This window comes from Hippichthys cyanospilos, chromosome 1 (genome assembly GCF_059441005.1).
Source record: "Hippichthys cyanospilos isolate Australia breed blue-spotted pipefish chromosome 1, RoL_Hcya_1.0, whole genome shotgun sequence".
Classification (NCBI taxonomy): domain Eukaryota; kingdom Metazoa; phylum Chordata; class Actinopteri; order Syngnathiformes; family Syngnathidae; genus Hippichthys; species Hippichthys cyanospilos.
In genome coordinates this window covers 1,831,846-1,848,029 of record NC_142369.1, presented here as the reverse complement: position 1 = coordinate 1,848,029, position 16,184 = coordinate 1,831,846, and the positions used below count along the sequence as shown (strand labels likewise).

Sequence of the window (16,184 nt, the reverse complement as noted above, 5' to 3'; positions counted from 1 at the left end):
AAGGAGAAACACTCCCCCGAAAAACAGAAGCTACCAGAACAATTCCAATTAAAAAAACAACAACAACAAAAAAAGGGTCAAATACAATTCTATAGCTTATCTTGGTCCGCTACCCAGTGGCCAAATGGCCGAGGCAGTTTTTGTGCTTAAAAACTCAGATTTAATACTTAGTGGAATTTGAAGACAATTAGCAACATCGACCTTCCCATAATATAGGAAATAACTTCCCAAAAACTAGGGCTGTATTATCCGAAAATATAATCTGTCACTATAAACGATTTATGAAGTGGCTCTGTTTGAGGTGTTAAATTTTTAACCAGCAGGAGGCAGTCAACCAAGAAATATGCCCAGTCTGCTCATCAAGAAGAAGAACAGGAAATCATTTAGCTCATTGCAGCTAACAAAGTAGCTTCACACTCAAGTTTACCGGTGTAATGTATATGAATAAAATTATATATATAGTGTTAGTTAACCTTTAATGGTAACTGCTAGGCTGCTAATGCTAATCATGGTTGCTAATTGTCTTGATATTTTGCACACTTTGTTGTTACCCTACTAAGTTACTTTTAAAATAATCGGGTAAGTTACTTTTTGAGGTAACTATTACAGTAGACTTTTTGGACAGTTTTATGCTAAGATTCTGATTCAGTTGAATCAAAAGATTGCAATGAAAATGTAAGATGGAAATCAATGCATGCCTTTGACAACTTTTCTCGTCACTGGGAGGAAATGTTTGAATTTCTTGTACAAAATCAAGGCTGCGCATGTGCATTTAAGACCAGCTCTCGAAATGTGGGAATTTTCTGCGGCAAAAAGCGCGCGATTTGGAGAGCGGGCGCTATCTGTTCCCGTTGTTTCTACGCGGTTCTGATACGGAGCCCGCCGAAACAATCGGACGGCTCGTCCTGTCATTGTCACCTTCGCATAAATCCCTGACACGGCTGTCTGGAGATATTTACAGATAGGAAGCGGCGTCAGGGGACCAGCAAACTGCTGAGATAAACCTTCCTCCGCCCACATTCATTTTTATATCCAAAGCCATAAATATAAACATGTACATTTGTATTTGCCAAATCGGCGTGGCGGCCCAGATGCGCGGCCGGCGACGGGAGGAGGTGACGCGAGAAATAATCCATCACGGCCAGGAAATAGCAACCCTAAACCTCGGCGGGAATCCCACACTGCGTCCTGCTGGAAGCCGGCAAAGATTCTTTCTATAGGACCCCCGAGCGCTTCGAAGATAGGGGATGAGAAAAATAAATAATGTTCTGCGCTCGGAGCTTGGCGGCACTTCTTATTGCGGGCTACGTATCCATTACCGCCTTCCTCTAGTGACCCCGCATCAATACAAGCCGGAGAATTCGGCGCGCTGGCACCACCCATTGACGGGGCGCGTCTGCGTGGGTCGATAGTGTGTAAATACGGGGCGAGGGTGGCCTAAGCGCCGTCGCGGGCCGACTGGCCAATAGTCGCGACTTCCTGTGGGAGCCGCCGGATGTCGGCGCCGCCTTCCCCGCCGTCTATTCTTAAGCTAATCAGGCGAGCGAGCGTTTAGTTTCCCAACCCAACGGATCCATCGCTAAAAGGTCCTCACAGGTCAAAAAACCAATACTGAGTTATTCTTACGTACCTTGTTTTCTGCTCCGTGCGGCGCACTATATTATTAGTCGCCGTCTCAATTACGGAGCCTGTTCCTGTACTTAAGTCATACACGGGACACACCGTATTAAAATGCGCACGCTCAAATTTACGGTCGCTAATAAAAGGGAACATACGTAATGTTCTCTCAATAGTTTATCGCTCCCAGTGCACGCGCTGTATGTAATACGTAAAGTTCTCTGATTGGTTCATCACTCAGGTTACTTACTGTAAATAATACATAACGGTCTCTGATTAGCGTTTCGCTGCCAGTGTACCTACTGTTGGTATTATGAAATGTTTTCTGACTAGTTTATCGCTACTAGCGTACAGACTCGAGTTTACCAACGTATCAGATTAGCATTTTTACAGAGTTTTGGACTCAGCGCACACACAAAGCTGCACCAGACTGTCGGGCGCACTCGTCGATGTTTTTAGAAAATTTAAGGTTTTTATTTCTACCTTAAGTTAGGAAAAATACAGTATTCAAATTCTAAGAATATTTCCCTGTAAAACTATATGCAATACGTGGACGTTTGAATGTTCTCAGTTTGAAACCATTTTGAGGAAAAAAACAGTTAAACCCTGTGCAATAGTGCGTCAATTTTTTGGGACAAATTCTAAGTTCCGAAATATGAGAAAATGTGCATAGTTGGGTAACCCTTCGCTAAATCGACCCGTCGCTGACGGGACGGCCACCTTTGGTCAGCGCTTCCGCAGTTTCTGTGACTGCTTTATGATGTTAAGCCTCACCAAAATATGCGGAGTGAGAAAGACCGTCTTTACCCACTCTGATGGACTGATGTAAATCGCTTCACGCGGTGTTAAGTCTGTTTATTTTTTGCGTCAGTGACAGGTCGACAGATTGCCTAGCTCTGCAAATACTGTATGCTGGTGAAATATATATCACTTTGTTCATGTTTCATCGACTAAACGGAGAGTACCGTCATCTTTTGTACGGAATCGGCTACTGATCGCAGGTAACTATCACAATTTTTTCATCCCTGTTGTCAGTTTACTGCGCTTCGATGCGGATACGTGGCGTGGGTTGTTCGATGACGCGAAACAAGAAGGTTATTTTGGATAATTGTTGGGCTTTATCCCACCCGCCGGACGCTAGCGTCTCCGGGCATCAACGGGCTAAGCCGGACGCTCGGCTTCCGCGCGACGATTCGATGATCCGTCCGAGTCCGAGGAGAAAGCTCGCTTTGATTAAAAGTCAAATAAGCGAATCACATTTATAATGTAGTATAGGTCAAAGGAAAAATGAGCTCTTTGAATAACCAGCAGCCACCATTCTGAGAGACACATAGTCTGTAAAATAGGATATATGACTCCGTGGTCTTACTGATTTTAAAAGGTCTGCATGTGCAAAGGGTGCAAATAGATTAAAAAAAAAAAAAAAAAGTTGCAGAGCATCCAGTTCGGGAAGGTCACGGCGATAAAACTGTCTCGCTTAAGTCACTAATGATGTGCCAAAGAGGCCAAAATCTGTGGAAACTGTGATAAATCTTGAGTGACTCTCCTCGATTGCAAACAAATGAATATATATATATATATATATATATATATATATATATATATATATATATATATATATATATATATATATATATATATATATATATATATATAAACTGTGGACCCGTGTTACAGCGTCCCTGGCTTACATTTTTTTTCATGTTGCAACGTGGAATTACTTTCTCAGCTTTGCGACAAAACAACTGTCATGACCCTAGGGGGTTGGCTGTATTTGTGTTGTTTTGTCTCCATCTGCAGGTGTTTTCAGGTAATTGCACATATTTTCTGTTTATTTAGGGTTAGGGTTATTTTCTGGTTTATGTGTTGTATAGGGCGCATTGGATTATAAAGCGCATTTATAATCCGGCGCGCTTTATAGTGAGGAAAATACGGTATATTATTTTTTACCCCCCAAATGAAAACTGGTGGTTTATGTGTTGTATGAGGCGCACCGGATTAAAAGGCACACTGTCAGCTTTTGAGAAAATCGAAGGCTTTAAGTTATGCTTTATCATGTGGAAAATACGGTATACGTATTTGGGATTGAATGTCTGGCCTCTTGAAAACCTAAAAACTGGGCTTTGCGATTGACTGAATTTAGATACGTATGATTAGAATACAGAGGTCCAAAAATCAGCCTTCCCCATCATGTGTCAAGGACACACGCGTACCAGGAGGACACACGTGCAATTTGCTGGCGCGGGTAACGGGCCGACCGTCTCGGCTGCCGCGAGGTTAGGCGCTTCCTTCCTTTCCCATGATTCCAAAGTTAAAATCTCCTATATTAATGTCTTGGGAGGCGCAGCAGCCGGAGGCTTGTTGACTTGCTAAACAGCCCCGCTAGCAGGAAGACATTTTTGCCAGGATAAATGGCGGGTGGGTGTCCACGGTCCTTCCGCAGCCTTTCCAAAGGCCGCCGGCGTCTTCCGCGGAGCGCCGGTTCACCTTCCGGGCGGCTCCGCCCCCTCGCCGCGTTTTGTTTGCGCGCGCCATCTGCGCTCACGCATCACCCCGACATTGAATTGGTTTGTTCCACACGTGCGCAATTTCCAATCCTAGCCACTGGATACAATTACCGCCTTGATGAAAGCGCGTTTACAGTATCAGAAAGGCGGCGCCGGGTACAAGGTGTCTCTCACCAGACGGCCCGTGAGTGACGGCGCGGCTTTTTACCACACCGTTACGGTTTTAATCTCGGTAATCAACTGACCCTCTTTCGGCCATTCCAACCTTCACACCTGACGGTATCTCCGAACGAGGCGTCACGGGGACGAGCGCGTGAATGGCGCAAATTGATTTCGGGGCGCCGGGAGGAGAAAATCCGTCCGCCTTTTGCTATCGGGCGCCGCGTTTACGTCCCGATTACGTTAACAAGGCACATATATCACATAATTAATCCAGAAGATTACCATCAAAAATCTATAAGGCTGCAACATGCTTGCTCCAGTGCCGCCGTTAATTATATTTGCGGCGCGGGGAGGGATTGAACCAAAACACCGTGGAGGAAGAAGAACAACACCGATGCATACCAAATATATGATCGTCGGCTTTAAATTCAAACACAAGCTCAGCGTTTTGTCCGTGAAGGAATTCTCCAGCTTGTGTGTGTGTTTTTTTTTTTCCTCGTGTTTTTTGTGATCAATCGTTGTCGGAATACATATATTTCCCCGCGTGCTGATTGAGGTTTCAAGGTGCCGGGGTCGATTTCTGAAGCCCATTATTTCCTCGCTGACGGATATAGACATTGTCAGCTAGACGTTACTGCCCCCCGAGCGTAGCCGCGGGATGACGCTGCCTAGCTTTGATTCCATTTCAACTAACTTTCCCTGTCTTGCTCGGCGTTTTGCATATATTTACTACCTGTGCGTATTTATATGGATATGTTGCCCCGTAAGTCAGGGGACTATTTTAAAAAAAGGCCAATGTGGTTTGAGTTCCCCTCGCGCAAAAAAAATAAAAAATGTCAAGCCAAAACCTACAAACTCTTAAGAAAAAGCTCCAGATGTCAAGGGTCATACGGTCAAATTTTGCTGTCAAATAAATTCCATGTGCAAGCATTTAGGAATGAACATGATGCTGTTTTGAACAATCTATAGTATTTTTTTGTCTCCCAGTGTTTTTTTATGTTTCTACATCAATGACCCAAATGGAGTCCAAATTGACACTGAGGGGTTTTTCAAATACAGTGGACCCCCGTGGTACAACATCCCCGATTTACAATATTTTCATGTTGCGACCTAGAATACTGACTTTTTTTCATCCCCTCTTTATGATGTTTTCCCGGATTTGCCACAAAAAACAACTGTCATGACCCTAGTGAGTTGGCTGAATTTGTGTTGTTTTTTGTAGTTTTCTCAGTAGAGGACATCCTGGCCTCTCCGATGATGTCTCGTGTGTTTGGGCGGGATCCAATTGCTGTCACAAATGAATAGAGTGTGTCTTAGGAGGACATATTAGAGCAGTAGTTGTAAAATGATGGTAACGGAGACACTTCAGGAGTAGTTTAGATATTACCGGTGTTTACAAGTATCAGTAAATCTGTGTTTACATTTTTGCCAAAGCGTTGGTTGTCTTATACACAGTAACATAAAAAATATCACAATTCGACCCCAAAAATTAAGGGTCCGTCTCATACATAGGGGCGTCATATTAGGGGAATTACGGTAAATACGCGGGATTGAACGTGTGAACTCAGGGAGAAGAAAATAACTTGTCTTTGTTTTTGGGATTGGATAAGTTCCAAATCTATCCTCAGAAGTCGCTGAATGAAATACGCCTTGGAGCTACCACCACAAATGAAGTTGGAAAATGTGGTAAAGCAGCGGCGGTTGTACGTCATGGGAAATAGATTGAGAATCGCCGTATTAAACTGCCGTTGACAAAAAAAATGGTTCCAAGAGTCGGGTGGGCTCAAATGAAACCGTTAAGTGTCTTTTTCAATGTCCTTTGCAGATCCCGCTAAGTGCGCGCGTGTTCCCCCAAGCTTCTTCTGTCTTCTTGATGATGATGGATGGGGCCCCTACGGATGAGCGGGCGGTGAAAGGGGCCGGCCTCCGAGGGGAAAGCCAAGGAGAAGTAGGAACGGAGATAGCCACCACGTTGACGTTTGAAGGATTGAAGCCTTTGCCGCAATCAACCAGCGCCGGGACGGATGATCATCCCGGATGATGACGGTCCGATTCTGAAGACATCTCCAAGGCTTCATCTCGTGAAGACAACTTTTTTGTCAAAGGTTTTGACTTTTTAGTTGAAGATAGGGTGTGGCCTTCTAGGCGAAAATACCCTCCTGAGATGCGGCCTATTCATTTGTGTCCACTGTCGGACATTTTTTGAAATCTATATTTTTGTACTCATTAGACGTAGCCGAAAGTGCGCAGTAGACCACGTCCTGGCCTAGCCGATGATGTCCGATGTGTTTTGGTGGGAAGTGATTAACTGCTGTATTGCTGAGACAAATGAGACATTTGTGGACACAAATGAGCAGGGTAAAGAATCCTGTAGTGGCTACGGCGCAAATATCGCCATGTTATGATTTAAGTACTCAGCGACGCAGCTGTCATGTCAAACTGTCATCCTAGATTCTAGTTTCCCAGTCAGATCAAGTCTTGTTCTGTGAGTTTAGTTTCTGAGTCTAATTTTTATGTTTACGGTTACATTGGATTTCTGTGTATCAAAACTTTTACACTTCTGTGCCCTGCCTGCTTTTGGGCCCAATTTCTCCTTCATACATGACAAATATGGTCAAAGGTTTTTTTTTTTTGACAGTCAAAATTGTTTAATCCACATTGGCAGCGCCACGCCTCCGTACACAACTAAGCCGGGACCTAAAGTACTGTCTCTGTGGATTCTAGTTTCCAAGTCAAAATCATGTTTGGTTCAAAAGGTTTAGTTTCCGAGTCAAGTGTTCCAAGTTGTGGTTACATTGGATTTTTGTGTATAAAGAATATCTACTTTTACACTTCTGTGCCCTGTCTGCTTCTGGGTCCAAACTTTCCTTCTCACGTGACAAATATCTTCAAACATTTTTGAAAATACATTTAAACAAGTTTAACAGTCAAAAATGTTTCATCCGCATTGGCAGCGTTTCGCTTCCGTACACAAGTAGTTTCAAGTTTTCAAGTTTTGTTCTCTGAGTTTAGTTTCCGAGTCGAAATTCCGAGTTGCGCTCACATTGATTTTTGTGCATAAAAGTTTCTAGTTTTCTACGCTTCCTTAAACAACTGAGACCAGTTGTAATATTTGCTAATGCCTTCCTAGTTCCAAGTGGAAACAAGTTTTGCCGTGTCAGTTTAGTTTCCGAGTCCAATTTTCTGCAATGCGGTTCCACTGGATTTTTATGCGTAAAGACTTTTTACGCTTCCGTACACAACTGAGCCCAGAGCTGCTGTACTATTTGCAAGTTTATAATCCAGAAGCCGCATCTGCTAGGGCTCCTTGCAAATCCTGACATTAACATCGCTCTTCCCTTCCCTCCGTTCCCACGATGGATATCCTCTAATTTGCACAGAGCACAATAATGCAGGTGGATGCTTTAATATTGGATGAGCAAATCTGTTTGCCTCCGCCATATATCTTTACATCCCATTGCGTGCGAGTCATAAACGCGGGGATCTCGGGATGATGGCGACATTGTAAAGCCCGTTGATTTCCAACCGGCATCATAAATACAGCGCATCCCATCCCGTCAATGACACGGCCCCATCCGGCCGCCCGGCTCCTTACGTTCTATTACCCGGAACGGAAACGGAGGGTCCCTTGAGAGACCCCGAAGGGCTTCCGTTTGGAGAAGAGGCTAGTGTGTGCGGGAGGGGACTCTGACCCCCGTCCTCCAGCCTGAGGTGACGACTGGGACCCGCGCAGCTCTGTCACCGGCAGAGCCCTGGGGTCCTTCCATCTGCGTGGCCTCACTTGTGACGAGACGCGGGGAAGGTTCCTGATGACGGGACGCTATCATTTGCACCACTGCTCCAAGGCAGGCCAAGAAACTTGGAATCAGAATCAAATGCTTTGAGAAATGCCGGGAGTCGCACAGATTCATCAACGAGATCCTCCTGAAGCAGCCTATTCATCTGAGTGGACATTGGTTTTTGGACTATGCCTTTCCACTCATTGGAGCTACCCTACTAAGTCCTCAAGTGCTAAGCAAAGGACATCGGAGCCATTCAAATGTGATTTGATGGGCTGCATTTAACCCTTTAAGCCCCCCCCCCCCAAAAAAAAAAACAAAAACAAAACAAAAACAAACTCCAGTTCTCAAGAGCCTGTGCCCTGCATGTTTTCCAAATCTCTCTTTTTTTGGGGGTGGGTGTGTGTGTGTGTGTGTGGGGTGTGGGGGGGGGGGGGGGTGCTGGCTGCTGTAAAAAACACATCATTCTCACTGCCTCAGATTTATATTGATTTATATTGCAGACCTGCGGCGGGGGGGGGGGGGGGGGGGGCGCTTTAAAAACCACATCACAAACGTATGGACGGGGCTTTCTGTCGCTGTTGTACTTTTTGTCCACTTTTTTTTTAATCGCGCGAAGAGAGAGGAGGGGTGTGGATCGAGCTTGCTGTGCACTTTACGGTAGATCCCGGAAAGAAGAGCATTGCTGAGAACTTTCACTTTTCTGGGATGTGACAGAGCCAATATTTTCACCGACAGCAACTTTATTCTTTGCGGCAATACTCGCCTGCCAAAAAATACGTTTCAATGTCGCAATCAAGTGGCCGAGACCGTGCTAAATATTGTGCTGACAATGCTGCGCTATCGTTAGCTTAGCACAGTAACTACGGTTCAACAGTTGTTAAGTGAAGCAAACGCCGCACGTACCAGTTGTCCCAAGTTCTCGCTTCCGCCTTTCGGCAAGCCAGGTGAGGGCTCTTGCTTGGCTCCGTTTCGTATTGAAAGCTCAGCTGGCCGTGTTGGATCGCAAAGCGGCCACCATGATTCATTCCTGCCCCTGCGTGAGCCGTTGAATGTTCCCGTCGTTGATTGGCTGTGGCGACTCGAAACGCGGCCGCCATGATTCATTCCTGTCCCCTGAGTGAGCCGTTGAATGTTCCCGAAGTTGATTGGCTGTGGCGACTGGAAATGCGGAAATAGTAAAAAAAAAAAAAAAAAATCACGCAAAAGGCGAAATTTCGCTTCTCCTGACCGCGCGCGGCCACTTGCGTCGCTCCATTCGCGTCCATCGCATCGCCCGACGTGCCTTCGCGCCCAGTCACGCAAACTCCATTAAACTTAATCATCTCCAAAACATTATTTCGGGTGCAGCCCACGCGGCCCGGTACCAGTTGATCCATGGACCGGTACCCGTCCGCGGACCGGGGGTTGGGGACCACTGTCCCAGAGGACACAAATTGAAAGGCTGCGTCTGGTGAGGATATTTTTTGGAATATATATATATATATATATATATATATATATATATATATATATATATATATATATATATATATATATATATATATATATATATATATATATATATATATATATATATATATATAAATATATATTCTAACTTGAATCCAAAGCTTCACATTTTTGGGGCCTGAAAGATTTAACTTGGCTGTCTTGTTGGGACAATATGGACACGACAGAGGACAAAAATTGATAGGCTGCGTCTGATATATATATATATATATATATATATATATATATATATATATATATATATATATATATATATATATATATATATATATATATATTCTCACTCAAATCTAAAGCTGCGCATTGCGACGAGCGAACCGATAAAGTTACCATCAAGGAGCCGTCGTTTCCTCCCGAACGCGAAGAGCGAGCCGCCAACGTCACTGAAAATAGCACGCGAGGCGCTAATTAGCATGGTAAAGCCATAAAGCGGCTCTCGGGCTTGTTTGCACGTAACCTTGCAAGGCATCTCATATCTGTTTGCATGCTCCTCAAATAAATGAGCTAATTGAATATTCAAAGAAAACACGGTATATTGGCGGCAAACGCGCCACGCAACACGGGTTACTTAGAAGCGGGACGGCCCGCAACGCGGGAAATCGGCCGGGCGCGTTTGCGTCGGAAATCACGTCCGAATGAACGAAAAGTTTTCCAGCTTTGCGAGATGCCTCAAACGCCGATCCCTTCCCGTGACACAGGTGAGCTCATTAGCATGGGAAAAGGTCACTTTGGGAAATGGGACTCAAGTGCGCGGACTCGGGCAGGGCCGTTAAGCCACCGGGCCATTAGTATTCATGCCGCGCAGATTAATAGGAAATATGAGCCACACGGCGTGGACGCTCGCAGTATTAAACTCGCAGAGAACCTCTGACGTCCCTGTTTTCCCACACCTTATTACCGATTTTCAAAGTATTAATATTAATGAATTGGATCCATTTTTTTTTTTTAATCTGATGGCACCCTTCTGTCGTTTGCTCATTTGCGCCTAACACGATGCACGTTTCGCAATGTACCAAATATTCATCGCGGCAAAAACTGGCAAACTTATTCAAAATTATACACGGCAGGTGTCATGATAAAATAATACATTTATGAGTAAATAAGTAAGTATTTACCTGTTTTACTTGGTTTACTTAACATATTGGTATAATGTGGGTGGAATTATCTTTTTATTCTTTTTGAAAAACATGGTTAATAACATTAATAGTTGTTTTGAAAATATGTCACATTATTTCAGAGGATTTTTTTCAAAGTTTAATGTAGCTCATAGCGGACATTCATGCGAAAGCATGCAGTTTGATAATAATAGTACCAGTGATACGGTATCACAAGTGCTTGCAGAGTTGACTCAACAAGTTTGCTCTGGAAATAGCTTGCTTTTTTTTGTTTTTCCCACCTTCTCGGCATGCAAGGAGGATAAGGAGAAGATCTGTCTTAAAAATAGTTTACCAGCGACGGTGCACTGTGACTTGCTGAGAACAATTAAAACATTTTTAAAGGTTTTTTTGTTTGTTTGTTTGTTTGTTTTTTTACTGATTTTCTCATTTTTGTATGGTACCCATTTCTTAATCTACCAAATATTCAATGTTAGATTAATAGTGGCGTAATTCATGCATGTACAGGAATACTATGCTATATTGATCATGTTATGTGGCGTTGTGTCATATTATAGTTTTACTTGCATTTATAGGGATATGTATGTAACTAGTGTATTTTAATGATTGTAAATAAATGTTTATTGGGATTTATAGGGATATGTCTGTAACTAGTATATTTTTATTTATATACATTTGTGTTTGTGTTGATATTTACAAAATGTATATATGTTGATGTCAATTCATATTTATGTACACGATTAAATGTCATGTCGATCTATATACACATGTTTACATAGCGATAAGATACTTCTTCCTACTCCTTTTCGAATACACACTAAATATGTAAAAACCGTGTATTTTTTATATAGAGTGTATTTGTTATTTTTTGTAGAGAGTATATTTGTTCGATACGGATCATCCGTTGACATACTTTTCCGCAGCTTTCATGACCTGTGAGCGAGCGCTCCATATTTTTTTTAATTTTTTCCAACAGTCGCCCGTCCTTTCGCGACCCCCTCCCCCTTGCACCCCACCTTCCTCTCCATCTGTCGGCCAATAACTTTCCGGCGCGCCGTTGGCGCACCTGTGCCCGCCACCGCAAATAGAGGCGTTTGACGCACGCGGCGCAGGACTTTGTCCGCGCACTAAGTCGTCCGTTCCTAAGAAAGCTAATTCACGGGAGATCAAAACCCGGGCCCTTTTTTTCCACGTTTCGCTCAGACGCTTACTGAGCCGTGACGGGTACAAGCAGAGCGCCGGCGGCCGCGGTCCCGCTTCTCCATTACCTTGCACGGCACATGCTTCCAGGGAGAGCCAGACGCGGCCGGCTCTTGCTCATTAGCTTTGAAGAAACGACTCGGGGTCCTCTGGAGTGTCGCGTTTCATTCCCTTCGCGCGATGCCGGAGAAGACCCTCCCCTGCAATCGCGCCCGGTTATTGCATCTTCCCCAAGCATCTGTTAGCGAGCGAAGCGCGCTTGGCGACGACGCGATGGCGGCGCGGTTTTGAAGCTGATTTCTCGATGGAAATCACGACACGACGACGCCCTTGTTTATTGACCCGTTTATTTATTTATGAGCAAAGTTTAGCGTCGTAATCGTTTACGTCACGGTTTTAAAACAACCGCTTGGCTTCCAGACGTGAACCGAGAAACTTGAGTCGATACCTCCCGGCGGTATTTCCGCTGGCAAGAGTCCAGAAGCGACTAGCTTTGATTTTTCCGTTCGGACCTGAACGCGGCGTTCAAACATCTGCCGGCTTGGTTGGAATGTGACGCGAGCACTTTGAAACGAGGAGGCCCACTTTGAACGGTTTGCAATTTTTGAACTGATGGGACGGGCCTAATATCAGTGAGCATAAAGGAACATTACGCACGTTTTTAGAAAAAGAAACAAAGATAAAGAGCAGCTACGGAAATGGCGTCCAATTACTCGCTTGCGGTACCCATGAACATATGCGTCGTAATTATTTAGTACGCCGAGCTGCGACAGTTTAGAATTTGCACCGTGGTTGTATTTTGAACTTTAACGTGATTATATAATTAGCGTCAAATTTCACCCCCCTAGTATGTTTTTTTTCAACGCTTTCAGTTCCCAAAGAAATCCTCGAAAACGTCCCACATTGGTACCGTTTTGCACGAGGGTTAAATCCGCCTGAATATTTCTGCACGTACGTCGGGAAGAGTTTGCCGGTGAAAAATGTTCGCTAACCACCGGCAGCTCCGCGCTTCCGCACAGAATAATGAACACGTTGCAAATAGCGGGCGCAATCGGTGGCATTTGCCTCAGTGGGACGCCGGCGACTTTCCCGCCAACTGTTGAATGACAGGCCATTAGCGAAACACCTGTTCTACCTTTTACGGTAAATGTCAAGACCGGAGATCAGCTGATAAACACAAGCTTTAATTCAAATGAGGACTCAAGACGCCAGACACAGTCTGTTGACTCTGCGTTCTTTTCTTTTGTCATTCATTTTCGCTAGTTAAGAGCTCATTGATATTCCGTTGGTCGACGTGAGGACGGACAGACCTTTCTCCCGGAGGGATTGGGCCGAGGACGCAGATTGCTCCCGACGCCGGCTGATGATAATTTGGCCGAGCGCCGCCTCGGCCAAAATGCTCATGAGTTCTTCCGATCCTCTCCTTTGAAGCTAATTGCTTATGACGTCTCGGTTATTTATTGTGTGGAGCCGCGCCGCGGCGTCCTGAAATCAGTTCAAACGCTTAGCTGCGTGTTATTACATAGATTGTCCTATAAATTGACGGCCATCGGCATGAAGACAACTAAGGCGGGTTCTCTCGTTTTGGCGTTCGTTAAATGGGTGACGATGCTTTAACATCGTTAAAATGAAAAAAAAAACAAAAACAAATGACACTCTTCACTGGTGCTACAATGTTTGTGTAAAGTGAGGCTGTTCACTGTGGAGTGGATTTTACAGGATTTAAATCTGATGAAATGGGAATCGCAAGAACGACGACGAAGATGACGGCGACGACGCTGACGATAATGACGATGATGACGACAGCGATGACGACGACGACAACGATAGACGATGACGACGAAGACGACGACAATGACGCCGACAATGATGACGTTGACAACGACGACGATTACGACAAAGATGACGACGATGACGACGACGATAATGATGACGATGACGACGATTACGACAAAGACGATGACGATGAGGACGATCACAACGACGACGACGGCAACAATGACGACGACGATGACGACGACGATGATGAGGATTATGACAATGATGACAACGATGACGACGACGATGACGACAACGATGATGACGACAACAACATTGACGATGACGACGACGAAGACGACGATGATGAGGATTATGACAATGATGACAACGATGACGACGACGATGACGACAACGATGATGACGACAACAACATTGACGATGACGACGACGACAAAGACGATGACGAAGATGACGTCGTCGTCATCGTCGTCATCATCATCGTCGTCCTCGTCGTCGTCATCATTGTCGTCATCATTGTCGTCATCGTCATCATCATCGTCGTCGTCATCGTTGTCCTCGTCATCATCATCGTCATCGTCGTCATCATTGAGGTCATCATCGTCGTCGTCGTCATCGTAATCATCATCGTCGTCATCATCATCGTCATCATCGTCGTCATCATTGAGGTCATCATTGTCGTCGTCATCGTCGTCGTCGTCATCGTCGTCGTCATCATCGTCGTCATCGTCGTCTTCTTCTTCATCGTCATCGTCGTCATGATCTTTGACGTCGTCATCTTTGTCGTCGTCGTTGCCTCTGTCGCTCTTCCTGGTTCATTACAAAGACAACATTGTGAACGCCTTCCAACAAGCGCACTGTTTCTGATTCAGATCAAGACGGTAGTTGTTAGCGATCCACCAGGACGTGTTTGGCAAGCTCTTGCGCATCTGCGCTTCCTCCTCATGATTGCGGACGTTCAACCCAGCTCACAATACTTTGCTTGCGTTGCACCGAGATTGCTTTTGTGTCGGAGGAATGCCATTTCCCGGACGAACCTCAACCTCCTCACCTTCTCTGTCAATCAATAGCTACCTTCCTCGGCTTGGGTTCAGCTATGATTAATAATAGCCCAGACGCTCCCCTCGTGGCAATAAACTGGGGGATCTGGTATGTAACGGTACGGTAATGGCATCGGCGCAGGACAGTCGACAGCCGCTGATGGATAAACCTTGGGAAAATAGATGGGAAGCGTTTGGATTCGTGAACCGCGGTCCTACTAGTGGGTAGAAAGTGTTGCGGGGGTCAACGACTGCTAAAAACGCTCACCCCTGAGACAACTCTTCCCATTTGCACGCCCCTCTGTCCCCCCTTATCAAAGAGCATCGTTTTCCAAACGAGGCGTTGGCACTTTGGACAGCGGGGACAGGAGACGAGACAAAGAAGCCGAGCCAGGCCGCGGAGATATTTTTGCCCTCTAACTGACAAGGCCTGAAATATGGTCCATTCTGGTTAACCAAAAGGAACACATACATTTCTATATTAGAAAGAATTCCCATTATTTCTCCCTGAGCCATGAAAATCAATTGTAAAATGATTGCTTTTACTGACGACGGGGGAGAGTGCAGTTGGCCGGCCCCAATAGGAAGAAATAGAAGTTTTTTTTTTCAACCCCAATTCTATTTTCTCATGGGAAATGGCTGAGATGGGGTATGCATGTCTAACTATTTTTGTATATATTTTTAGTCCACATCAGTCCTTTTTTGCGATAAGTGTATCAACATATAAAAGAGGGTTTGGTCCAGCTGTAAGTCAGCCCAAAATTTTAAAAAAAAAAAACCTTTTCAACTAATTAACGCATACAGGAAAGTCACTGAAAATAAAATCATATATAAGTAAAAGCAAGGTACTTCAGTCCAATGTTTTTTGTTGTTTCATTATTCATTGGCTGGGAGAAATCACAAGGTTCCAAAGTACAAAATATGGTTCCGCGGGCCATCGCATACGGAAGTGTAGAGCTGATATAAAACGCAAAAACATTTGAATGCACTTGCAAATACCGTATGTTCAAATCTTTCAAACGTACGTGCAAAAATATACAAACATATTTGTTGGCCAAATGCTAAAATTTCTGCTATAATCCCAAAGGGTATAAAGTTACATGAACAATATCAATGCACAATGTTTGTTTTTTGTTTTCTTTGAAATCCAAACTTATTGGTTTTAACGTAGCCCAAATGCTTACAAAAACTGCATGTGTTGGTAATAACTCGATGTGCAAGTCAATATTGCACACAATATTGCAAGCAATGTTGGGATGTTGCTTTATAAGTCATAATTACTCAAAAACCAACACAACAGGAATTTCACTGCATAGTGTTACTATGCATGTGATAGTAAAACTCTAGGGGCACTCCTACAAGACACGTGATTGGCTCCCGGCGTGACTACTGACCAATGAGAGCTGGTGTGGATACAACTTCTGGGCAGGAGTAGATTATAACCCCTGCCGGCATTGGTAGATTTTCTTGCCG

The 16,184-nt window shown here is 44.5% G+C and overlaps 1 long non-coding RNA gene across 1 annotated transcript in view; it reads right to left on the bottom strand.

Annotated features, from left to right (window-relative positions):
• LOC148428525 (uncharacterized) overlaps window positions 1-16,184 on the bottom strand; it is a 64,530-nt gene that overhangs the window by 25,591 nt on the left and 22,755 nt on the right. The window contains exon 4 of the long non-coding RNA XR_015867591.1: window positions 8,972-9,226. This is a non-coding gene — a long non-coding RNA (uncharacterized LOC148428525). The remainder of the gene's footprint in view (window positions 1-8,971; window positions 9,227-16,184) is intronic.